Below are 27,974 nucleotides of genomic sequence, written 5' to 3' on the forward strand. Positions count from 1 at the left end.
AAATTCAAAAAAATCATCAGATCTTACTATAAAAACCTATATTCAACAAAACTTGAAAATCTGCAGGAAATGGACAATTTCCTAGACAGATACCAGGTACCGAAGTTAAATCAGGAACAGATAAACCAGTTAAACAACCCCATAACTCCTAAGGAAATAGAAGCAGTCATTAAAGGTCTCCCAACCAAAAAGAGCCCAGGTCCAGATGGGTTTAGTGCAGAATTCTATCAAACCTTCATAGAAGACCTCATACCAATATTATCCAAACTATTCCACAAAATTGAAACAGATGGATGACTACCGAATACCTTCTACGAAGCCACAATTACTCTTCTACCTAAAGCACACAAAGACACAACAAAGAAAGAGAACTTCAGACCAATTTCCCTTATGAATATCGACGCAAAAATACTCAACAAAATTCTGGCAAACCGAATCCAAGAGCACATCAAAACAATCAACCACCATGACCAGGTAGGCTTCATCCCAGGCATGCAGGGATGGTTTAATATACGGAAAACCATCAACGTGATCCATTATATAAACAAACTGAAAGAACAAAACCACATGATCATTTCATTAGACGCTGAGAAAGCATTTGACAAAATTCAACACCCCTTCATGATAAAAGTCCTGGAAAGAATAGGAATTCAAGGCCCATACCTAAACATAGTAAAAGCCATATACAGCAAACCAGTTGCTAACATTAAACTAAATGGAGAGAAACTTGAAGCAATCCCACTAAAATCAGGGACTAGACAAGGCTGCCCACTCTCTCCCTACTTATTCAATATAGTTCTTGAAGTTCTAGCCAGAGCAATCAGACAACAAAAGGAGGTCAAGGGGATACAGATAGGAAAAGAAGAAGTCAAAATATCACTATTTGCAGATGATATGATAGTATATTTAAGTGATCCCAAAAGTTCCACCAGAGAACTACTAAAGCTGATAAACAACTTCAGCAAAGTGGCTGGGTATAAAATTAACTCAAATAAATCAGTAGCCTTCCTCTACACAAAAGAGAAACAAGCCGAGAAAGAAATTAGGGAAACGACACCCTTCATAATAGACCCAAATAATATAAAGTACCTCGGTGTGACTTTAACCAAGCAAGTAAAAGATCTGTACAATAAGAACTTCAAGACACTGAAGAAGGAAATTGAAGAAGACCTCAGAAGATGGAAAGATCTCCCATGCTCATGGATTGGCAGGATTAATATAGTAAAAATGGCCATTTTACCAAAAGCAATCTACAGATTCAATGCAATCCCCATCAAAATACCAATCCAATTCTTCAAAGAGTTAGACAGAACAATTTGCAAATTCATCTGGAATAACAAAAAACCCAGGATAGCTAAAGCTATCCTCAACAATAAAAGGACTTCAGGGGGAATCACTATCCCTGAACTCAAGCAGTATTACAGAGCAATAGTGATAAAAACTGCACGGTATTGGTACAGAGACAGACAGATAGACCAATGGAATAGAATTGAAGACCCAGAAATGAACCCACACACCTATGGTCACTTGATTTTTGACAAAGGAGCCAAAACCATCCAATGAAAAAAAGATAGCATTTTCAGCAAATGGTGCTGGTTCAACTGGAGGTCAACATGTAGAAGAATGCAGATCGATCCATGCTTATCACCCTGTACAAAGCTTAAGTCCAAGTGGATCAAGGACCTCCACATCAAACCAGACACACTCAAACTAATAGAAGAAAAACTAGGGAAGCATCTGGAACACATGGGCACTGGAAAAAATTTCCTAAACAAAACACCAATGGCTTACGCTCTAAGATCAAGAATCGACAAATGGGATCTCATAAAACTGCAAAGCTTCTGTAAGGCAAAGGACACTGTGGTTAGGACAAAACGGCAACCAACAGATTGGGAAAAGATCTTTACCAATCCTACAATAGATAGAGGCCTTATATCCAAAATATACAAAGAACTCAAGAAGTTAGACCGCAGGGAAACAAATAACCCTATTAAAAAATGGGGCTCAGAGCTAAACAAAGAATTCACAGCTGAGGAATGCCGAATGGCTGAGAAACACCTAAAGAATCGTTCAACATCTTTAGTCATAAGGGAAATGCAAATCAAAACAACCCTGAGATTTCACCTCACACCACTGAGAATGGCTAAGATCAAAAACTCAGGGGACAGCAGATGCTGGCGAGGATGTGGAGAAAGAGGAACAGTCCTCCATTGTTGGTGGGATTGCAAACTGGTACAACCATTCTGGAAATCAGTCTGGAGGATCCTCAGAAAATTGGACATTGAACTAACTGCCTGAGGATCCAGCTATACCTCTCTTGGGCATATACCCAAAAGATGCCCCAACATATAAAAAAGACACGTGCTCCACTATGTTCATTGCAGCCTTATTTATAATAGCCAGAAGCTGGAAAGAACCCAGATGCCCTTTAACAGAGGAATGGATACAGAAAATGTGGTACATCTACACAATGGAATATTACTCAGCTATCAAAAACAACGAGTTTATGAAATTCGTAGGCAAATGGTTGGAACTGGAAAACATCATCCTGAGTGAGCTAACCCAATCACAGAAAGACATACATGGTATGCACTCATTGATAAGTGGCTATTAGCCCAAATGCTTGAATTACCCTAGATGCCTAGAACAAATGAAACTCAAGACAGATGATCAAAATGTGAATGCTTCACTCCTTCTTTAAAAGGGGAACAAGAATACCCTTGGCAGGGAAGAGAGAGGCAAAGATTAAAACAGAGACTGAAGGAACACCCATTCAGAGTCTGCCCCACATGTGGCCCATACATATACAGCCACCCAATTAGACAAGATGGATGAAGCAAAGAAGTACAGACCGACAGGAGCCGGATGTAGATCGCTCCTGAGAGACACAGCCAGAATACAGCAAATACAGAGGCGAATGCCAGCAGCAAACCACTGAACTGAGAATAGGACCCCCGTTGAAGGAATCAGAGAAAGAACTGGAAGAGCTTGAAGGGGCTCGAGACCCCATATGTACAACAATGCCAAGCAACCAGAGCTTCCAGGGACTAAGCCACTACCCAAAGACTATACATGGACTGACCCTGGACTCTGACCTCATAGGTAGCAATGAATAGCCTAGTAAGCGCACCAGTGGAAGGGGAAGCCCTGGGTCCTGCTAAGACTGAACCCCCAGTGAACTAGACTGGTGGGGGGAGGGCGGCAATGGGGGGAGGGTTGGGAGGGGAACACCCATAAGGAAGGGGAGGGGGGAGGGGGATGTTTGCCCGGATACCGGGAAAGGGAATAACACTCAAAATGTATATAAGAAATACTCAAGTTAATAAAAAAAAAAAGAAAAAAGAAAAAAGAAAAGAGCCCAAACACTACAAAAAAAAAAAAAAAAAAAAAAAAAACTGAACACAGATTGCCGCTTGCCCACACATGCTCTGTCAGGCGGCTGGCCCTGAGCGAAGCGCACGCGTGAAAACTGAACAGCCACAGAGTCACCGAACACTGGCCTCTAGGCTCATCAGCCATCGCTGCCTTGCTCAGAGTGCCTTTGGTTACACTGGACACCCTCAGGAGACAGAGCCTGATGGTAGTCCTCTGTAGAAGGAGGGAATGGCCAGGTCATTAGAGCCTTATCCGAGACGAGAATCCACTATACAGCCATAAAGGAAGTTGTTATCCATACTGGGTGAGACGTAGGGCTTGCTTGCTTATTTATTTATTTATTTATTTATTTATTTATTTATTTATTTACTTACTTACTTACTTACTTACTTACTTATTTATTTATTTATTTATTTATTTATTTATTTATGGAGTCTCTCATGCTCCTGTGAGCGAATCAAATAAAGTCCTTGGTTTCCCAAGCTAGATTTGGATGGAACCGTCACTTTGCCATTTAGATCCTACCGGAGGTGAAGAGACATTTTTTTTTTGACATCACCTCAGAAAAATGTTAATGCAGAGATTCAAACATCTAAGCCAAAGGATGTGCCAGAGACAACCGCCTTCTTGCGTTTCGCAAGCTGAACTCTCCTGGTTCACTGTGCCTCCAAATCTCTTTATCCCCACAGCCTAGGGGGTCTATCTCCTGACTATCTCCAAGCCCTGAGTATCTGGTGGACTCTTCCTGCCCTGGGGGCAGGGCGGGACAGACATGTGCATGTGAGTGTGCAGGTCAATGCACACACATGTACGTGGAAGCCAGAGGCCAACACACACTGCCTTCCCCCACCACTCCCCACTTTACGTTTTGAGGCAGGGCCTCTCACCAAACTGAGAGCCCAGAGCTCACCAATTCAGCTACATTAGCTGGGCAGCAAACCCAACCCCAGAGATCCTCTTGATTCTGCCTTCCCTGCCTGTGCTGGGATTTCAGGTGCACGCCACTGTGCCTGGCCGTTTAACTTTATTGGTTGCTGGTGATCGAGCTCGGATTCTCACACTAGCTGTGCAAGCACTTTAGACTGAGGCATCCCCCAGTCCCAACTCACCTTTCCTGTCCTTAAACGTTCACCTCAACAGTTTGCTTATACAATCATCCTGCCACTTTCACTGTGGTTCAGGTGATAAAGAATTACACAAACCTAGAACTCTCCAGAAATACCAGTGTCCCTTCCACTATCATGCAGCCCAAGGCAGAGCCAAGCCCTCTGGCTCTGTGCCCCTGCCGCAGTGTCCCATGTTAGCAGTGAGTGGGACCCAAGTTCTAATTCCCTCACCAGGCTCTCATCCTTCCTCTCCTTTAAACCCCATTCTTTTTTATCTGACTTATAAAGGCCATGCCTCCAGTGAAAGTGGAAAAGGCTCAAAGCCCAACCCTGCCTTGGAGGAGCTCTTCACACTCACACACACACACACACACACACACACACACACACAAACCATACACACACAACACACACACACCATGCACATACACACACACCACACACACACACCACACACACACACACCACACACAGACACACACACACCACACACAGACACACACACACCACACATACACACCACACACACACCACACATACACACCACACACACACACCACACACACACACACCACACACACACACCATGCACATACACACACACACCACACATACACACCACACACACACACACCACACACACACACCACACACACACACTACACACACACACCACACACACACACCATGCACATACACACACACACACCACACATACACACCACACACACACACACACACACACACACACACAGAGACAGAGAGACAGAGAGAGAGAAAGCACCCTTGTAATCTGTACTGGTGACAGCCTTGTCTCAGTAGGGAATGACTGCCCCATAATCTCTCAATGACAGGCAGCATAGTGGATACTAAGACTTGTCCCCTCAGACAAGAAGCACTTCCAGGGAAGATGTCAGACCAAGGGGTTCACACTGAGCCTCCTCCTCCTCCCAACCCCATCACCTGGCACAGAGGCCTAGGAGCAGGCCAGCAGCAGCCACCGCCTCACATCGACTCATCGGAAACCACAGCTTGTGAAGTGTGAAGCTGTAATTCCCAACCCCACCCCAGCTTCTGGGAGCTTTCGGGGAGTAGAGGAACCAATGCTGAGAAAACTCACAGAACTCCTTCCACAGACAGGCTGTTGGGGCAGGGTATTGAGGAAGGTGGAGTTAAAAACTCCCAAGAGGGTAATGTAGTGTTTGACTTTGTCACTGAGGTGTGTTTCCTGTATGCAGCAAAATGCTGAGTCCTGTTTACTTATCCAGTCTGTTAGTCTATGTCTTTTTATTGGGAATCGAGTCCATTGATGTTAAGAGATATTAAGGAGCAGTGATTGTTGTTTCCTGTTATTTTTGTTGTTAGAGGTGGAATTATGTTTGTTTGGCTCTCTGGCATCAATGGGAGGGAAGGTCCTTGGTCCTGTGGAGGCTGGATGCCGGAGCATAAGGGAATGCTAAGGTGGTGAGGCAAGTGGGTGGGTGAGGGGAGCACCCTCACAGAAGCGGAGAGAGAGGATGGGATGGGGGTTTGCAGAGGGGAAACCGGGAGGAGGAAAAACATTTTCAATGTAAGTAAATAAAGTAAACAATAAAACTCAAAGCTCCCAAGAGGAGAAAATCCTGCACATCGCAATGGGAGACTGATGGCTGGGAGAAAGATCTAGCATCTTCCAAGATTGGGATTTGCCACCTGGAAGGCGTGAGCATGTCCCTCATGCCCCTTGAAATGTCCTGTTTCGGACATACTTCTAAAACATTACCCGTTGCTCATCAGATATTTAACGGAACATTATGTCTTACCAAGGTGCCACGCTAAGACCCTAGTGTCTACACAGAGACGATGGCTGCACTGGAATCGAGGGAGTCAGAGACAGGACACTCTAGGGAGGAGCCAGAGCACGAGTTCTCCACCCTCACCGGATTCAGCTCTGGTGGAGACCTCCCTGTTACCTCTCACAAACACTCAGCACAGGAGACGACTGCGTAGAGAGCAACGGTGCTCAAATTACAGCCTTGGGGCTCACGGTATTTGATAAACCATCTCATTCTGCTATTGCCTGCAAAAGATTATCATTTCCAAGTGAACCCACTTTGACATCTGAGAATGAGACATCAATTTCTTCCAGTTCCATCCCGATGCTAGTTTCGTAGATTTAACGCACGCGTACCGCAGAAACCCCATAACGTAGCATTATGCTTCTGTACAAAGAGCCAGCTCTCTCCGCATGACATTAAGGTAATAAACTATTCTCAGTGTTCGCCATGCCCAGCACACTCCAGAGCTCTGGGTTGATCTGTGTTTCCGTGTGGCGTGCCTTGTTGGTCAGTCTCAAAGAGTCCTTTCCACATTTCCTACAGTGCCGTTTTGCTGGCGATAAATTTCCTTCGCTTTGGTATGTCTGAAATCAACTTTATTTCCTCCCTTCACGTTTGAAGAATGACGTCGTTGGGGTAGAATGCCGGATCGCGAGCACTCCATTACGCCGTGGTCGCTCCATCGGTGTCTCCCTGCTCGCACACACCGAGTCCAGGAGAAATCTTCTGTCGGCCTTATCTTTGTTCCTCCGTACATAATGTGCCGTTTTCCTCGGGCCTTTATAGCACTTTCTCTTTATTGGTTTTGACCAACTTGCTTATGGTGCGCATTGATCTTTCATTACATTTCCTGTCCTTGCTTCAGTGAGTTTCTGGGATTTGTAGGTTGATAGTTTTCGCCGAAATTGGAAAACGCGGGGCATTATTTCTCAAAATGACTTTCACATCTCCACCTCTTCCTCCATTTCCACGGCTTCCAATTACACGTTCTGACACTTGATTTTTTTCTCCCCTCATGGATAAGGATGCCTTGGTTTTCATTTTTCCCCCAGTATGCTTTTTTCTGGGCCATTTCTGTCGGCATGTCATTAAGTCCGGTAATGTTTACTCCTGTGTTTCCCTGTCATTCACTCCGTATATTTTCACCTCTGCACTATACTTTCCGTTCCTGGAAATCTGATCTGACTCATTTGTGTGCTTTCCACACCTTAAATGTTTGAGCATATGGAATATAGTTATGATGGTAATAACTAATTTTTGACATGTGGTGGTATCACTGTGTGACCTTGGCTGGCCCAGAAGTTGTTATGTAGACTGGACTGTCATTGAATGCCCACAGACCTACTTGCTTCTGCTGGGGTGGAAAAACAAAAACAGCAAAACAAAAAGCAATCAGCCATTTTGATGTCTTTTTGTTAAGTCTTAAGTCTAGGTCAATTTTCAAAGAGTCATAGATTAGATAGATAGATAGATAGATAGATAGATAGATAGATAGATAGATAGATAGATAGATGAGTCTACTTAAGATAGGTCATATTTGGGGGCTGGAGAGATGGCTCAGAGGTTAAGAGCACTGTCTGCTCATCCAGAGGTCCTGAGTTCAATTCCCAGCAACCACATGGTGGCTCACAACCACCTATAATCAGGTCTGGTGCCCTCTTCTGACCTGTAGTTGAATACATGCAGGCAGAAAGCAGTATGATGTATACATAATAAATAAATGTTTAAAAAAAAAAGATAGGTCATATTTTCATGCTTCCCTGCATGTCTTGTAACCTATGGCTATATGCCACACACTGCGAGTTTTACCTGAATGGGCTTTTCTGTTTTCTGGGAATATTCCTGAACTTTCTTGACATGGGTCAAAGGTGACACAAGTTACTTGGAAATGGTTGGTCTTTTCTCTTCTTATTTTATTATTTGTTAGGTGTGCCTGGAACCATGTCCAATTTTCCCTCATGGGGGAAATTTCAGGACCTTTCAGGGTATTCACCCATGCCTCTGAGTAATGGCTTTTTCCACTCCTGTGGATGGGACACCATTATTCCTGGCTCTGTCTGAGTATTGTTGGATGCTTCCCCCAAAATGTTCAGTAACTTCCTCACACACCCGGGTGAGCCAGTGTTCTGCTGTATCTCAGAAGGTTCCCCAGTGGGTCTTTGCAGCTCATTCTGTGCCTCCCCACCTCAGGGTCATCTTGCAAGAACAGACCTCACTCGGCTAGATGCCCCGGACTCTCGGTTCCTCATCCTCCACTCAGCAAAGCCAGTCTGGCTCTGTCTCACTCCCATCCTTTTATGGAAACTGGAAACTTTGACCGTGGAGAGGTCAGAGCAGTAAGTAACCCGGGAGATCTGAGGGCCCACTCACAAGTTCCCAATTCTCAGGAGCCATGCTCTTCGTTGCCTTGTATTCTGTGCTGTGAAACTGGTGTTTCAGGGCTGCAAATGTAGTTCAGTAGTGAATGCCTTGAATGCAAAGCCCTGGGGCTCGGTCTCCAGCAGTAGAGGGAAAAATAAAGCAGAGCTGCTGCTTGATAAATTGGTCGGTTTTAGTCTGAAAGCTTCTGATGGCTGCAGCCAAGGAAGCAATTCCTGTCTCTGGGACTTCATTTGACATGGAAGCCGGAGTACCCAAAATAAAACATTCTCTCTACTTTGGGGAGTACATACATACATACATACATGCATCATACATACATACATACGTACATATGTACACACACACACACACACACACACACACACACACACACACACACACACCATCTGAGATCTTCAGAATTTTTCCAGGTTTGAAAAGGGTATTGGGCTTTATAAAGATTTGTTTTTATTTATGTGTAGGTGTGTGTGTCTGTGTGTATGAGTTTGTGTGTGTGTATGAGGGAGAGAGAGAGAAAGAGAAGAGAGAGAGAGAGAGAGAGAGAGAGAGAGAGAGAGAGAGAGAGAGAGAGAGAGAAGCACCTGTGGAGGTCAGAGATGGCGTTGTATCCCCTGGTGCTAAATTACAGGTAGCTGTGGGCTGAGCTGCCCGCCCAGTATGAGTCTGGTCTTGTTCTTACTTGCTGACCGTCTCCCCAGCCCCACAGAGCTGTTTTAAAGGCTCCATTGAATGTATATTTATAAGTGTGCTGTGCAGTCGGTTGCACATGTGTGTGTCCTCAGTTGTCATTCTTCTGGTGTCGTCTACCTCGGTTTTTGAGACATGGTCTCTCCCTTGCACAAGTTATGTTAAATAGGCCAAGTGGCTGACCAGCAAGCCACGGGCATCAGCCTGTCTCGGCCTCTACAGCCCCAGGCCTGAAGCCTGTTCCATCAGTCAAACTCGGCTCTTTTGATGTGAGTTGCAAGGATCAATCCTGGATTCTTCTGATTGCGAGGCACATACCTTAACAACCACACGGCCTCCCCAGCTCCCTTCGCACGTTCTTGAGATCGTGTTGTGTGAGATCTGAGAGACAACGTTTCCTCCAACCCTCTGCCTTAGGCCTTCATTTCTCAATAGTGAAACTCTGAAGAGCAAGTTTGTGAGCCTGATGAATTCCAAATGGACTTATAGGAAATCTTTAGGTAGTTTTAATCTATATTTCCCTGATGTTCCTGTATTGTTCCTCAGCCCCGTGTGTTTGAGCTTTTGAGAATTCTCTGTCTACTCCCATGCCCCAGTTTTTTGTTCGCTTGGTGTTTAGAGTTTTTTAGTTCTTTGTATATTCTAACTATGTAGCTGGTAATCTTTTCTAATTCTCTAGGTTGTGTCTTCTCTCTAATGATGGTGTTCGTCACGGTAGAGAAGTTTCATGAGGTCCCACCGATTTATTGTTGATCCTTAGTACCCACTGGCCTCAGGTCCTAAGGCTCAGACTTCAAGCGTGCTCTCTTTTTCTTCTCTGTCACATCCAGGGTGTCAAGTCTTATGCTGAGGTCCTTGGTCCATCTGGAGTTGTGGTTTGTACAATATGAGAGATAAAGATCTAGCTTCAGTCTTCAGAGTTAACTAGTTCAGTCAACACCAGTTGGTAAAGATGTTATCTTTTCCTCGATGTGTAATTTTTTTTACTTCTTTGTCAAAATTCAGGTTGTTGTAGGAAGGTGGGCTTATATGTGGGCCCTCGGTTCTATTACAGGGACAGTGCGTCTAACCTTTTTTCAATGGTAATTTAACACCCACTTCCAGTGATTTCAAGGAAACCTTGGAATATATATAGAAAGGAAAGAAGATAACCTCAGCTCACCAGACATATAATGTTAATTTTCTAAATATTACATGGACAGAGTTAAGGTTCAGACTTTTCCATAAGGATTGCTAGGCCTTTGGGTGACAGCTGTTGAGCCTTGACCACACCCACAAATCCTGCTACTTTTTTTTGTTGTATTCCTTAAGACATGGTTTAATGTGCCCAGGCTGGCCCAAACTTACTGTGTAACTAAGCTGATTTTAAATGCTCCTGTCTCCACCTCCAGAGTCCTGGGATTACCGGTGTACAGCATCATCCTCCTGTTACGCCACACTGCGAGTGGAACTCTGTGCTTGGTGCATGCCTGGCAAGCACTCTGCTCCGCCCCACCAGCCACATCTCTTCCCAGGAACCTTGTGTTTTATGAAAACCCAGCTGACCACATGGGCTGCGTCTATACCTGGCTCCCACTCTGCCTGGTTCCTCTACCTGTCTGGCCTTTGGAACTACTGTACTGTTTTCCTTTTCTGTAGCTTTACAGTGAGTCTTAAAATCAGACAGCCGATCTTCAGGAAATACTGTTCACATTCAGACTCACCTTGGCTTTCCCTGATCCCACACATCTTCAAATAATTTCTCAAATCAACTTGCCAATTCATGCTAGAAAGAAGGTACATTAAAGTACATCAACAATACTACCTCTACACTTAAGGCTCAGGGAACATCATGAAAGAAGGGTTTTGAAAGATCGTAAGAACAGAACACCTGCTGCAAAAGAGTCTCATCTTAAACCAAACAACAAACAGAAAACCAAGTGAGAGGAGTCAGGGGAGGAGTCAGGGGAGGAGTCAGGGGAGGAGAGAATGAATCTAGGAGTTGGGGGAGGGAAGAGCAATCAGTGAATATTGTCAAGATATATTTATGAAATTCTCAACTAATTAAGGAAATATTGTATTATTAGTTTTTAAAGAATCTTCCCAGGACTGCCCTGCATTTGTAAATTTGATGGTAATGGCCACGTTAGCATGACTGACTCTCTCAGACCACCAACATGGTCTGTATGTTTATAGCTCTGTATTCACCTACCTATCCTATCCTCATCCATCTATAACATCTATCATATATCTACCTGTACTAGCTATCTATCCATGCATCCATATGTCTATCACCTGTTCATCATATATATGTGTATGTGTGTGAACATATGTGCTTACGTATGTATGCGTTTATCAATCAGTCTTACCTACCAATGGCATCACTTACTTATCCATCTTTCTATTATATCTATCCATCTCTGTATTGGTCTTCCTAGCTAATCCATGTATGTGTGTATGTATGTATGTATGTATGTATGTATGTATGTATGTATGTATGTATGAGTCTATCTATCTATCTATCTATCTATCTATCTATCTATCTATCTATCTATCATCTAACTATCTACCTACCTACCTAAGCTTTCTTCATTTCCCTCAAAAGTATATTGCTTTTGTTTGGATATTTGCCAGCTTTGCGGATATCCCTGCCCCCCAACTCAAGCTTTTCTTATGCTCCTGCAACTCATTACTAATAAATATGTAGAAATAGAGACATTCTAAAACCCTACTAAGTAACAGGATAACTGTAACTTTTTAAATTAGAACCCCTGGAATTCTCTGCAATCAGACACCTGTGGATTCTAATTTCCTTCTTTTTTTCCTAGTTCATCTCTTCAGTGTGTACGCCATGGTTTTCTTATACGCCTTGCTACTCTCATCATTTCTCTCATTACACTCTGCAAGACCTCCAGACATGTTGGATAAAAGTAGCGTGGGTAGACAGACAGCTTTAAGCGGAGAGCCTTGGGTTGCGTGCCACAGAGTATTATGATTTCTGGTTTTTTAATGTGTGAATAAACCTGACCCATATCTATTTAGGCTACATCACTGGATTTCCTGACTGACTGTGTGCTTTCTGTGTGCTCCTAACTGACTGTGTGCTCCTGACTGACTGTGTGCTTCTTATGTGCTCCTGACTGACTGTGTGCTTTCTGTGTGCTCCTGACTGTGTGCTTCCTGTGTGCTCCTGACTGACTGTGTGCTTCCTGTGTGCTCCTAACTGACTGTGTGCTTCTTGTGTGCTCCTGACTGACTGTGATTCCTGTGTGCTCCTGACTGACTGTGCTTCCTGTGTGCTCCTGACTGACTGTGTGCTTCCTGTGTGCTCCTAACTGACTGTGTGCTTCTTGTGTGCTCCTGACTGACTGTGATTCCTGTGTGCTCCTGACTGACTGTGATTCCTGTGTGTTCCTGACTGACTGTGTGCTTTCTGTGTGTTCCTGACTGACTGTGTGCTTCCTGTGTGCTCCTGACTGACTGTGATTCCTGTGTGCTCCTGACTGACTGTGATTCCTGTGTGCTCCTGACTGACTGTGCTTCCTGTGTGTTCCTGACTGACTGTGTGCTTTCTGTGTGTTCCTGACTGACTGTGTGCTTTCTGTGTGCTCCTGACTGACTGTGTGCTTCCTGTGTGCTCCTGACTGACTGTGATTCCTGTGTGCTCCTGACTGGCTGTGATTCCTGTGTGCCCCTGACTGACTGTGTGATTCCTGTGTGCTCCTGACTGGCTGTGATTCCTGTGTGCCCCTGACTGACTGTGTGATTCCTGTGTGCTCCTGACTGGCTGTGATTCCTGTGTGCCCCTGACTGACTGTGTGATTCCTGTGTGCTCCTGACTGACTGTGATTCCTGTGTGCCCCTGACTGACTGTGTGATTCCTGTGTGCTCCTGACTGGCTGTGATTTCTGTGTGCTCCTGACTGACTGTGTGCTTCCTGTGTGCTCCTGACTGGCTGTGATTCCTGTGTGCTCCTGACTGACTGTGTGCTTCCTGTGTGCTCCTAACTGACTGTGTGCTTCTTGTGTGCTCCTGACTGACTGTGATTCCTGTGTGCTCCTGACTGACTGTGCTTCCTGTGTGCTCCTGACTGACTGTGTGCTTCCTGTGTGCTCCTAACTGACTGTGTGCTTCTTGTGTGCTCCTGACTGACTGTGATTCCTGTGTGCTCCTGACTGACTGTGTGCTTCTTGTGTGCTCCTGACTGACTGTGATTCCTGTGTGCTCCTGACTGACTGTGATTCCTGTGTGCTCCTGACTGACTGTGTGCTTTCTGTGTGTTCCTGACTGACTGTGTGCTTTCTGTGTGCTCCTGACTGACTGTGTGCTTCCTGTGTGCTCCTGACTGACTGTGATTCCTGTGTGCTCCTGACTGGCTGTGATTCCTGTGTGCTCCTGACTGGCTGTGATTCCTGTGTGCCCCTGACTGACTGTGTGATTCCTGTGTGCTCCTGACTGGCTGTGATTCCTGTGTGCCCCTGACTGACTGTGTGATTCCTGTGTGCTCCTGACTGACGGTGTGCTTTCTGTGTGCTCCTGACTGACTGTGCTTTCTGTGTGCCCCTGTGCTCTCTTCTCATCTTGTTCTCTTCTTTTTCATGCTACCATTTACTTAGATACATTTCAACATTCCATCTTTATGTCTAACTGACAAGGACTGTGCCTCTTTTAAAGGAGTCATCTGTGATCATCAAATGTGATTTAACTCAACACAGTGACCTCCAAAAGACATCACAGCACCTAACACATAACCTTTAACATTTTACACACTCCTTCTTGCCTTTGTGGTTTTGCTGTCACACATGTACCTGCTGCATATGTGAGAAACTCTACAACCCACTCTTTCTTTGTTGTAGGCATTCAGCTGTCTATAAAGAAAATTTTTAAAATTTGATGCCCTCTAAATGTTCATCTTGCTGAACTGCTCTGGATGTTCATCCACCACATTCTTATTCTATGCAGATTCAGATCTCACTCTAGTTTTCTGCCTGGAGAGCATCTAACATTTTGTATAGAGTGGTTCTGCCCACAGCAAAAACATATGGAATGTGTGTGGGAAAATGCACAGTTCAACTCCATTTTAAAATAACTTTCTCAGGTATTTAATTCTGTACTGAATGTTTTCTTTCTTCTTTTGGCACTTCACAAGCGTTCCCTCCATTGCTCCCGACTTTCATAAGTTTGTGTTTAAGTCTGCAGTGTTTCTACTTCGCTCCTTTGTGTATATTGAATTTTCAGTCTCAAGTTGCTTAGAGATGTTTGTTTTTTCATTGATTCTCAGTAATATGACTATAACATGCCCCTGTGTGTGTGTGTGTGAGAGAGAGGGGGGGGGAGGGAGAGATCTACCTTGAGTTTTGTAAAGATTCTTATATTTAACCAGATAAACTTTCTTTCCACCCAATTTCCTTCTGCTCTATCAGTCAAGTATGTGTTAGACAAGCTGCCATCTTCACATGTCTCTGTGTACTTCATCTTAGAGGTCTAGAGCATTACAAATTCAAGCATCCTGCCATTTGGGAGACTTCCATGTAGTATCAAATTGACTAGTGAGGGCCAGCAAGATGTCTCGGTGGGTAAAGGAGCTCGTTGCCAACCCTGAAAACCCTGGAACCCGCATGGTAGAAGGAGGGAATAGACTACAGTACATTGTCCTGTGACCGCCATACATGTTCCTTGGTGTACTATGCATGCACATACACATGCCTGTGCATGCATGCACACACATGTATACATACATGCACATACACAATGCACACACATGAACACACACATGCACATACACAATACACACACATGCACATACATGAACACACACATGCACATACATACACGCACATACACACAAGGCACATGCACACACAATAAATAACTTAAGGGGCTGTTACCTATGCCCAGTGCATTTGTCTCAGATCTTTTGCTTTCCATCTCTAAACTCCCCACTTGGTTCCTATTTTTTATATCCTCCTTATTTTTGTCTCTCTGACACCTTCATCAGTCTCTCACGTTACTCTCCATAAGGCTTCCATTTTCCCTTTTGAATATTTTTCTAAATCTCTTTTCTCCCCTCATTTTGAACGAACTTTTTGTCCATTCTTATCCTCTTCCTCCTCTTTTACATACCTGCTAATTCTTGATGTTCTTTTAATATTTGTTCTTAATTAAGTTATCAAATTCCAATACACTTATCACCTCCTGGATGATTCGACAGCTTCTGCTGCATTTTAAAAATTTTTCATGTGTCTCAACTCACTGCATAATTTTAATTCCACAGAAAGTTTGTTGCAGGATGCTTGGTCCCTGAAATTGTGTTGTTTATTGGAAAAACTTGTTTCTAGTTGTGGTGTCCCTCAGGCCTTAGCACACACCTTTAATCCCTCTGGCTGTAATACAGACATGGCCTTAGTGCACACCTTTAATCCCAAAGTTAGTTTGAAGTGGGAAGCAACCACATTTGAAAGTGTTGTCTGTCTGAGTGCCAGACAAAGTGAGGAATCAGAGAAAGATTTGACCAAATAGGATATGCGTAACTCTCATCAGAAGAGAGAGGAAGAGGAGGCCACTTAAGACAGCAGTGCAGAAAGAAAGGGAAGGAGGCGATTTTTCCAGGAGAGTTTTACAAAGCCAGGTTGAAGAGAGAACAAGCTAGACACAGGTAAAGAAAGAACAGGCCGGAGAATGAGGAGACAGGAGATTAGAACAGATTGCTAGAATTAGCTTGAGGCTAAGCAGAGGGGAAAAGTCAGAGGCCAAGAGAGAAGCCAGATTGAATCAGTCAGCTTGGAAAGAAGTTTGAGCCCAAAGAGCTGAATTGAATCAGCCAGCTAGAGTTCAGAAAGAACCAAAATGGTGAGCTTATCTAGCAGTAAGTCTCAGAGGCTGAAAATATTCTAGGCCTAGGCCAAGGTAATGTTGTATGGAGGCTAGAAGCTTCCAGACAGAGGCAGTAAACCTCAGAGATGACAATTACAGCAGACAAATAAAAGTTACTTTTACAGATGCTACTATTATCCTGCCTTCTACTATTTTATTTAACTTTATATTTTCCCTCTGCATTGCTTCTTAGTCCTTTTTCTATCAAGACCATTCAGTTAGGATCCTACTCCTCTGCCTAATGAATATCGTTAGTGTTCAGTGCCCATTGCAAGTCTCCCCAGTTGATACTGGTGGGAGATGCACCATTTCCTGGTCCTTCTTGACAGTTTTTATAGAATACAAACTATAGATATAGAATTTGGTTGTTTCCTCTTGGCATTTTAAAGACAATGCCCCATCCTGTTCTGGCCCCTGGTTCTCCTCTTGATGCTTCTTTGAAAAGATTCTTGTTTCTAGTGTTTGTTGGACTGTCTTGGAAAGTGTTGTTCAGTTCTGCTTGCTGTACCTCACGTCCTGCTGTTTTCCCACAATCCTCAGTGCTCTCAGCGGGGTTGTGCATTCTCTGGGATTTGCAGTTTGATGCCTTTCATCCATGTTTGATGCTTTCAAAGCTTTCAGAACTTGGGGCATCCCTTCCTCTTCTCCACTCTTCTCTCATTTTTCTCCTCCTTCTCAGACTCTAATTACATAGATACTTATATCTAAGCACATGGTTTTAGGTTTTTCCAAATGCCTATTTAATACTTCTCCAAGTACCACTGTTTTCCAAATACCTCACATTTTTTTTCTGTATTTTCCACCTCCATTTTGACTCCATGGTAGTGTATCCATTTCTTCCTGCTTAAGCTCTCTTTGCTTCTGTTTCCTCAAGTTGTACAATGGCAATCATAACAAGACCTAACTCAGAGTTGCCACGGAGATTATATATGTTAATGCATGCAAATCACTTGGCCTGGTGCCTATAGCATACTATTTTTATTGTCTGTGTCACACAGATAGGAAATCTCAGGCTCAGATAGGTCAATTATCTACCAAGTCAAAGAGAAATCTTTCTCCCAAGAGAAATTCAGAGCTGGTCCTTGGATACCAACTTTGGCTGAGAAAGAGGTGGGACACAGGGAAAGCATACACATGGGGAAACATACTAGTCAGGTTCTCTAGGGTAACAGAACTTATAGAATGAATGTACATATATAGAGAAAGTGAGTTTATTAGAATAGCTTGTAAGTTGTGGTCTAGCTAATCGAACGATTGCTACCAATGAGCAAAAGATTCAAGAATCCAGTTGTTTCTCAGCCCACAAGACTGGATTTTGAGTATACGCTGGAATCCTGAATCAGTAGGCTGTAATGCCAGCAAAGGAATGGGCTTGCTAGCAAGGGTGAGAGCAGGCAGGCAAAGAGAGCAATTCCTTTTCCATGCCCTCTACATGGGTCATCAACAGAATCTGTGTGGCCCAGATTAGAGGTAGTCTTCCAACATCGAAAGATCTGGATTAGACATGGATCTTCCTTCTTCAAATGTTTAAATTAAGCAAAAATACCTCACAGGTGTGCCCAACCCTTTGTTTTGGAATTTTAGTTAATTCCAGATGTAGTCAAGTTGACACCCAAGGATGGCTATCACAGGGTTCTTGAGGAGACCAGCTCGAAGGGAGTGTACTGCTGCTTCAGAGAGAGCTGAGAAAAGGCAAAGGTGGAGCAGCAAACCTGCCATCCCAGTCATCCACAGTCAACTGGGCACGGTCCTGTGTCACCTAAGAATTATGGACTAAGTATTGCTTTAACCGGGTTGTTCTGTGAGCATGTCTGTGAGGGACGGTCTTGATTTTTTTTTTTTTTTTATTAACTTGAGTATTTCTTATATACATTTCGAGTGTTATTCCCTTTCCCGGTATCCGGGCAAACATCCCCCTCCTCCCTCCCCTTCCTTATGGGTGTTCCCCTCTCACCCCTCCCCCCATTGCCGCCCTCCCCCCACCAGTCTAGTTCACTGGGGGTTCAGTCTTAGCAGGACCCAGGGCTTCCCCTTCCACTGGTGCTCTTACTAGGATATTCATTGCTACCTATGAGGTCAGAGTCCACGGTCAGTCCATGTATAGTCTTTAGTTAGTGGCTTAGTCCCTGGAAGCTCTGGTTGCTTGGCATTGTTGTACATATGGGGTCTCGAGCCCCTTCAAGCTCTTCCAGTTCTTTCTCTGATTCCTTCAACAGGGGTCCTATTCTCAGTTCAGTGGTATGCTGCTGGTATTCGCCTCTGTATTTGCTGTATTCTGGCTGTGTCTCTCAGGAGAGATCTACATCCGGCTCCTGTCGGCCTGCACTTCTTTGCTTCATCCATCTTGTCTAATTGGGTGGCTGTATATGTATGGGCCACATGTGGGGCAGGCTCTGAATGGGTGTTCCTTCAGTCTCTGTTTTAATCTTTGCCTCTCTCTTCCCTGCCAAGGGTATTCTTGCTCCCCTTTTAAAGAAGGAGTGAAGCATTCACGTTTTGATCATCCGTCTTGAGTTTCATTTGTTCTAGGCATCTAGGGTAATTCAAGCATTTGGGCTAATAGCCACTTATCAATGAGTGCATACCATGTATGTCTTTCTGTGATTGGGTTAGCTCACTCAGGATGATGTTTTCCAGTTCCAACCATTTGCCTACGAATTTCATAAACTCGTTGTTTTTGATAGCTGAGTAATATTCCATTGTGTAGATGTACCACATTTTCTGTATCCATTCCTCTGTTGAAGGGCATCTGGGTTCTTTCCAGCTTCTGGCTATTATAAATAAGGCTGCAATGAACATAGTGGAGCACGTGTCTTTTTTATATCTTGGGGCATTTTTGGGTATATGCCCAAGAGGTATAGCTGGATCCTCAGGCAGTTCAATGTCCAATTTTCTGAGGAACCTCCAGACTGATTTCCAGAATGGTTGTACCAGTTTGCAATCCCACCAACAATGGAGGAGTGTTCCTCTTTCTCCACATCCTCGCCAGCATCTGCTGTCCCCTGAGTTTTTGATCTTAGCCATTCTCAGTGGTGTGAGGTAAAATCTCAGGGTTGTTTTGATTTGCATTTCCCTTATGACTAAAGATGTTGAACGTTTCTTTAGGTGTTTCTCAGCCATTCAGCATTCCTCAGCTGTGAATTCTTTGTTTAGCTCTGAGCCCCATTTTTTAATAGGGTTATTTGTTTCCCTGCGGTCTAACTTCTTGAGTTCTTTGTATATTTTGGATATAAGGCCTCTATCTGTTGTAGGATTGGTAAAGATCTTTTCCCAATCTGTTGGTTGCCGTTTTGTCCTAACCACAGTGTCCTTTGCCTTACAGAAGCTTTGCAGTTTTATGAGATCCCATTTGTCGATTCTTGATCTTAGAGCATAAGCCATTGGTGTTTTGTTTAGGAAATTTTTTCCAGTGCCCATGTGTTCCAGATGCTTCCCTAGTTTTTCTTCTATTAGTTTGAGTGTGTCTGGTTTGATGTGGAGGTCCTTGATCCACTTGGACTTAAGCTTTTTACAGGGTGATAAGCATGGATCGATCTGCATTCTTCTACATGTTGACCTCCAGTTGAACCAGCACCATTTGCTGAAAATGCTATCTTTTTTTCATTGGATGGTTTTGGCTCCTTTGTCAAAAATCAAGTGACCATAGGTATGTGGGTTCATTTCTGGGTCTTCAATTCTATTCCATTGGTCTATCTGTCTGTCTCTGTACCAATACCATGCAGTTTTTATCACTATTGCTCTGTAATACTGCTTGAGTTCAGGGATAGTGATTCCCCCTGAAGTCCTTTTATTGTTGAGGATAGCTTTAGCTATCCTGGGTTTTTTGTTATTCCAGATGAATTTGCAAATTGTTCTGTCTAACTCTTTGAAGAATTGGATTGGTATTTTGATGGGGATTGCATTGAATCTGTAGATTGCTTTTGGTAAAATGGCCATTTTTACTATATTAATCCTGCCAATCCATGAGCATGGGAGATCTTTCCATCTTCTGAGGTCTTCTTCAATTTCCTTCTTCAGTGTCTTGAAGTTCTTATTGTACAGATCTTTTACTTGCTTGGTTAAAGTCACACCGAGGTACTTTATATTATTTGGGTCTATTATAAAGGGTGTCGTTTCCCTAATTTCTTTCTCGGCTTGTTTCTCTTTTGTGTAGAGGAAGGCTACTGATTTATTTGAGTTAATTTTATACCCAGCCACTTTGCTGAAGTTGTTTATCAGCTTTAGTAGTTCTCTGGTGGAACTTTTGGGATCACTTAAATATACTATCATATCATCTGCAAATAGTGATATTTTGACTTCTTCTTTTCCTATCTGTATCCCCTTGACCTCCTTTTGTTGTCTGATTGCTCTGGCTAGAACTTCAAGAACTATATTGAATAAGTAGGGAGAGAGTGGGCAGCCTTGTCTAGTCCCTGATTTTAGTGGGATTGCTTCAAGTTTCTCTCCATTTAGTTTAATGTTAGCAACTGGTTTGCTGTATATGGCTTTTACTATGTTTAGGTATGGGCCTTGAATTCCTATTCTTTCCAGGACTTTTATCATGAAGGGGTGTTGAATTTTGTCAAATGCTTTCTCAGCGTCTAATGAAATGATCATGTGGTTTTGTTCTTTCAGTTTGTTTATATAATGGATCACGTTGATGGTTTTCCATATATTAAACCATCCCTGCATGCCTGGGATGAAGCCTACCTGGTCATGGTGGATGATTGTTTCGATGTGCTCTTGGATTCGGTTTGCCAGAATTTTGTTGAGTATTTTTGTGTCGATATTCATAAGGGAAATTGGTCTGAAGTTCTCTTTCTTTGTTGTGTCTTTGTGTGGTTTAGGTAGAAGAGTAATTGTGGCTTCGTAGAAGGTATTCGGTAGTCATCCATCTGTTTCAATTTTGTGGAATAGTTTGGATAATATTGGTATGAGGTCTTCTATGAAGGTTTGATAGAATTCTGCACTAAACCCGTCTGGACCTGGGCTCTTTTTGGTTGGGAGACCTTTAATGACTGCTTCTATTTCCTTAGGAGTTATGGGGTTGTTTAACTGGTTTATCTGTTCCTGATTTAACTTCGGTACCTGGTATCTGTCTAGGAAATTGTCCATTTCCTGAAGATTTTCAAGTTTTGTTGAATATAGGTTTTTATAGTAAGATCTGATGATTTTTTGAATTTCCTCTGAATCTGTAGTTATGTCTCCCTTTTCATTTCTGATTTTGTTAATTTGGACGCACTCTCTGTGTCCTCTCGTTAGTCTGGCTAAGGGTTTATCTATCTTGTTGATTTTCTCAAAGAACCAACTTTTGGTTCTGTTGATTCTTTCTATGGTCCTTTTTGTTTCTACTTGGTTGATTTCAGCTCTGAGTTTGATTATTTCCTGCCTTCTACTCCTCCTGTGTGTATTTGCTTCTTTTTGTTCTAGAGCTTTTAGGTGTGCTGTCAAGCTGCTGACATATGCTCTTTCCTGTTTCTTTCTGCAGGCACTCAGCGCTATGAGTTTTCCTCTTAGCACAGCTTTCATTGTGTCCCATAAGTTTGGGTATGTTGTACCTTCATTTTCATTAAATTCTAAAAAGTTTTTAATTTCTTTCTTTATTTCTTCCTTGACCAGGTTATCATTGAGTAGAGCATTGTTCAATTTCCAAGTATATGTGGGCATTCTTCCTTGATTGTTATTGAAGACCAGTTTTAGGCCGTGGTGGTCCGATAGCACGCATGGGATTATTTCTATCTTTCTGTACCTGTTGAGGCCCGTTTTTTGACCAATTATATGGTCAATTTTGGAGAAAGTACCATGAGTAGCTGAGAAGAAGGTATATCCTTTTGCTTTAGGATAGAATGTTCTATAAATATCCGTTAAGTCCATTTGGCTCATGACTTCTCTTAGTCTGTCTACATCTCTGTTTAATTTCTGTTTCCATGATCTGTCCATTGATGAGAGTGGGGTGTTGAAATCTCCCACTATTATTGTGTGAGGTGCAATGTGTGTTTTGAGCTTTAGTAAGGTTTCTTTTACATATGTAGGTGCCCTTGTATTTGGGGCATAGATATTTAGGATTGGGAGTTCATCTTGGTGGATTTTTCCTTTGATGAATATGAAGTGTCCTTCCTTATCTTTTTTGATGACTTTTAGTTGAAAATTGATTTTATTTGATATTAGAATGGCTACTCCAGCTTGCTTCTTCTGATCATTTGCTTGGAAAATTGTTTTCCAGCCTTTCACTCTGAGGTAATGTCTGTCTTTGTCTCTGAGGTGTGTTTCCTGTAGGCAGCAGAATGCAGGGTCCTCGTTGCGTATCCAGTTTGTTAATCTATGTCTTTTTATTGGGGAGTTGAGGCCATTGATGTTGAGAGATATTAAGGAATAGTGATTATTGCTTCCCGTTATATTCATATTTGGATGTGAGGTTATGTTTGTGTGCTTTCATTCTCTTTGTTTTGTTGCCAAGACGATTAGTTTCTTGCTTCTTCTAGGGTATAGCTTGCCTCCTTATGTTGGGCTTTACCATTTATTATCCTTTGTAGTGCTGGATTTGTAGAAAGATATTGTGTAAATTTGGTTTTGTCATGGAATATCTTGGTTTCTTCATCTATGTTAATTGAGAGTTTTGCAGGATACAGTAACCTGGGCTGGCGTTTGTGTTCTCTTAGTGTCTGTATGACATCAGTCCAGGATCTTCTGGCCTTCATAGTTTCTGGCGAGAAGTCTGGTGTGATTCTGATAGGTCTCCCTTTATATGTTACTTGACCTTTTTCCCTTACTGCTTTTAATATTCTTTCTTTATTTTGTGCGTTTGGTGTTTTGACTATTATGTGACGGGAGGTGTTTCTTTTCTGGTCCAATCTATTTGGAGTTCTGTAGGCTTCTTGTATGCCTATGGGTATCTCTTTTTTTAGGTTAGGGAAGTTTTCTTCTATGATTTTGTTGAAGATATTTACTGGTCCTTTGAGCTGGGAGTCTTCACTCTCTTCTATACCTATTATCCTTAGGTTTGATCTTCTCATTGAGTCCTGGATTTCCTGTATGTTTTGGACCAGTAGCTTTTTCCGCTTTACATTATCTTTGACAGTTGAGTCAATGATTTCTATGGAATCTTCTGCTCCTGAGATTCTCTCTTCCATCTCTTGTATTCTGTTGGTGAAGCTTGTATCTACAGCTCCTTGTCTCTTCTTTTGGTTTTCTATATCCAGCGTTGTTTCCATGTGTTCTTTCTTGATTGCTTCTATTTCCATTTTTAGTTCCTTCAACTGTTTGATTGTGTTTTCCTGGAATTCTTTCAGGGATTTTTGCGATTCCTCTCTGTAGGCTTCTACTTGTTTATTAATGTTTTCCTGTGTTTCCCTAAGGGAGTTCTTCATGTCTTTCTTGAAGTCCTCCAGCATCATGATCAAATATGATTTTGAAACTAGATCTTGCTTTTCTGGTGTATTTGGATATTCCATGTTTGTTTTGGTGAGAGAATTGGGCTCCGATGATGCCATGTAGTCTTGGTTTCTGTTGCTTGGGTTCCTGCGCTTGCCTCTCGCCATCAGATTATCTCTAGTGTTACTTTGTTCTGCTATTTCTGACAGTGGCTAGACTGTCCTATAAGCCTGTGTGTCAGGAGTGCTGTAGACCTGTTTTCCTCTCTTTCAGTCAGTTATGGGGACAGAGTGTTCTGCTTTCGGGCGTGTAGTTTTTCCTCTCTACAGGTCTTCAGCTGTTTTTGTGGGCCTGTGTCTTGAGTTCACCAGGCAGCTTTCTTGCAGCAGAAAGGTTGGTCTTACCTGTGGTCCCGAGGCTCAAGTTCGCTCCTGGGGTGCTGCCCACGGGCTCTCTGCAGTGGCAGCAACCAGGAAGATACGCGCCGCCCCTTCCGGGAGCTTCAGTGCACCAGGGTTCCAGATGGCCTTTGGTGTTTTCCTCTGGCGTCCGAGATGTGTATGCAGAGTGCAGTCTCTTCTGGTTTCCCAGGCGTGTCTGCCTCTCTGAGCGTTTAGCTCTCCCTCCCACGGGGTTTGGGTGCAGAGAACTGTTTATCCGGTCTGTTTCCTTCAGGTTCCGGCGGTGTCTCAGGCAGGGGTCCTGCCGCTCCTGGGCCCTCCCCCACGGGAGCCCAGAGGCCTTATACAGTTTCCTCTTGGGCCAGGGATGTGGGCAGGGGTGGGCAGTGTTGGTGGTCTCTTCCGCTCTGCAGCCTTAGGAGTGCCCACCTGACCAGGCGGTGAGGTCTCTTTCCCACAGGGTCTGGGAGCAGAGAGCTGCTGCGGGCCGGGGCGGTCTTGATTTTTAATTGATGTAGGAGGGCTCCTAGGCAGGAGATACTGAACTGGATGGAAAGCTACCTAAGCATGAGCCTGAGCCAGCAGTTGAGCACCACCCTCCATGCTTTACTTTCTTGGCTGTGAGTGGGTTCCCTTGCCATTAGTAATGTTCCATGAACTAGCAAGCAGCACCGCCTTTGGATCCCCACCCTCACTTCCCTCGGTGATGAACTGTGACCTGAAAGAATGAACTCTTTCCACCCCGACTTAGTTCCTTCTCCTATCTCTGTGAAAATATACTATAACCAAGGCACCTTGTAAAAGAAAGTGCTTGACAGGGGCTTAGAGTTTCAGAAGGTGAGTCCATGACCATCACAGTGAGGAGCATGACAGCAGACAGGAACGGTGCTGGAGCAGTAGCCGAGAGCTTACATATGATCCACAAGCCAGAACAGAGGTGAAAAGGAGAGAGAACTCACTGGGAACCTCGAAGGCCATCCTCAGTGACACACATGCTACCACAAGGCCACACCTCCTAATCCTTCCTCAACAATTCCACCCACTAGGAACCAAGCATCTGAATATATGAGCCTATGGGGGCCATTCTCATTCAAACCGCCACTCTACCAGCTACTTTTGGTAGTGGTGTTTTAATCACAGCGACGGGAAGAAAACTAGAACTCCTGCCCCAGGTACAGTGAGGAATGAGGCCAACCTGTTCTAACAAGACCCAGGATGACCGTGATGGAAACAGGATCATTGGGTTCACCACTCAGTGACATAGCGTGTGTGAGGTTGGGCAGCTGTGTGCGTTTGAAATATATTAAAGATTTTCATGGAGTAAGATAGTTTAGGGTGGACCTGAGTACCTGTGCAGGCGCCAAAGAGTACATCTAATTTGTAAAACTTATCAGAGATCAGAGCCCAGTGGGGATGTAACACTTCCTGTTCACCTTAATTAATACCCCCATGAGTCTCCTAACCAAGTGGCAAGCTTCTAGTTACTGTGAGCAGTGAAGCACAGCGGGGCAGTTCTCCTAAGACATAACTCAAAACACATTTTATTTAGAGCACATATTTATAGCACAAAACTTAGTAGGAACCCAGAAAGATGCCCTGTTTATCTGCCAGATGGTGTCTAAGCCACCTCACTAAGTACTAAAGGTCCAAAGCAGTCAGGGCCCCTCAGGGTCCCTCATGTCAGGTCCCGTGCATATACTTCTCCCTAATCACTGGCTACCACTTCTGCGTAACACAGCCAATCTTGTTCTCACATACATAATGTACTCTGTCCCACCTTGATGTGGGTTTATTTGCTGGGGTTCTTTATAAACTTTCTTGCTTCTAGAACTCCTCTCCTGGGACCAAAATGGATCCCCCAAAATGGATCTCCAAATGCCACTGCCTGTCTTCATCTGGTACCAACTCTGGTGACCTCTGGAGATTGCCTTGTCTTGGGTATCTGGTGCAAATATATGTTCTAGGAGGGCAAGAACCCCCATCTTACGAAGTTCTTGAAGTCCGAACACCCATTCTGACATATGGTGGGTGCTCCATGAATATGGATTAAAAAGGGGGCTACTGTGAATGCCTGGCAGAGATGGGGTGGGGGTGGGGTGGCCTGTGCCAGGGCATCACATGCACAATGCAAATCCTCAGGAACTGCACACCAGCACATTAGCCCGACTTCTGCCATGCTCCAAGGTTTAATCACCTCTGATTAATCACAAGACTAGTCTCTGGGAGATGATTGTTTCTACTCCACACTGGCTCAGTCCAATCCTCACCCCCCATTACCTGTGTGGGAATCCTCAGCCTGCACAGTCTTGGAAGTTAATGCTTCCCCGAGCTTGAAACAAATCCAAGCACTGAACAGACACCCGTTGGCAGCTTCAGAAACCAAGTTCTGCACGAAGGCATGGCATTAAATAAGCGTACCCAGAGAGAAATTATATAATACATAGAAATTAGTCCAAGAAACAAGCTATGTTCTACACAGTCTAGGATCCCAAACACAGTACAACTTGGAAACAAGACATTCATCCATCGCAAGCATTAAAACTGGGCTAAAGGTTGCACTGGTTCGGCAGGAACTGAAGCTGTCACTTGACTCAGACAGCTCCTAGTAAACACGATTTTTATCTCCCATCTCACTCTGTCTTCACTTGTTCAAGGGCCTAGCCTGATCTTTAAATAACAAAAAATCTTAAATGCTGAAATGATTTAGACACTAGTGAGACAAGCCTGATAACATAATCTGAGTCCCGGGAAGCCAAAGTCTCCCCACAGAGTCCCTGGAGCACAAGGGGAAGGCCAGCCTGCAATTACTTCAAAGTCAGTTAGTAACTGGGTTGTCCACTGGGCTAGAGCCATGCTTTGGACATGATTTTCCAAATGTCAAAGCGAACAAATGAAGAGCTAAGGAAAAGGGGTACGCCTCGGAAAGAAAGCACCTTTTTTGTTTTAAATAGGAGACTCCAGAGATGGACAGATGCGTAATAAACATGCGCAGATAAGAGGGCCTTGGATGCTGGCACCAGAGAAAGCCCAGACTGCCTCCTACTCCCTGTAGCATGTCTGACCAGGAACTCACAGGAGCTCTGCTGGACCAGACCTCACTCAACAACGCCTCTGAAGAGGAGAGGAGCAACAGCCCTGGCCAAAGTGCGGCATCCTGTGACTCGCCACCCAGCCCTCCCAGAATGGGGAGAGAGCTTCCTAAAGGGACCCCACCCTCATCCTATCAAAGATGCACTCTCCGTGCAAGGCTGCACCCTCGCCTACTCTTTCGGCTTGTGTGTGGTTTCCAGTAGACATTTTGTATTGTTTTAACATGTTTTCGAATGTGTCTAAGACAGAAAACTTACATAACCTTTTGGACCACTTCCCTTGGGAAAGGAGAAACTGTAAATGTCAACTCACAGCTAATGAGGATCAGGCTCCTCTCAGAGAGGCTTACTTCACAGGTTGGACCTCAGCTGGCCACAGTTGTGAGGCAGGCCAGCTGGTCGACCACAGGGGGTGGGGCTTGTCTCCCAGGAGATGTGCGAGCTTGCCTAGCATCAACTTTCAACCACTTTGACTTAGGCTTACAGTAAGAATTATGGATTCCAGGGCTTCTTTGGTCCTCTGGTGAATCAGTTAGAGCAGTGCTGTCCCTGTTCTGGCTGCTCGGCTTATCGTGACCAAATATTGGAAGAAAGCAAACACAGGAAAGAGTGCTTTATTCTGACTCACGGGTTCAGAGGACTCAGTTTGGGGTCACTTGGCTGTTTCCAGGCTAGTCTCAAGGCAGAACCCTGACAAAGAGATTCTCAGCCTCACTCCCTGGCAGACAGAGAGCAGAGGGAAGTAAACCGGAGGAAGCCAAGGCAAGATACAGCCGCCCCCCCCCCAGGGCATGTCATGTCACCAGGCACTACTTCCTCCATCCAGTCCCTGCCACCCACCTCATCACTCTGGTAACACCCCATACTGGGGATCCTTCAAGGGTTAACCCATCCATTAAGAAGTGATCTCTTGAA

This window comes from Rattus norvegicus, chromosome 6 (genome assembly GCF_021556685.1).
Source record: "Rattus norvegicus strain SHRSP/BbbUtx chromosome 6, alternate assembly SHRSP_T2T, whole genome shotgun sequence".
NCBI classification, from domain to species: domain Eukaryota; kingdom Metazoa; phylum Chordata; class Mammalia; order Rodentia; family Muridae; genus Rattus; species Rattus norvegicus.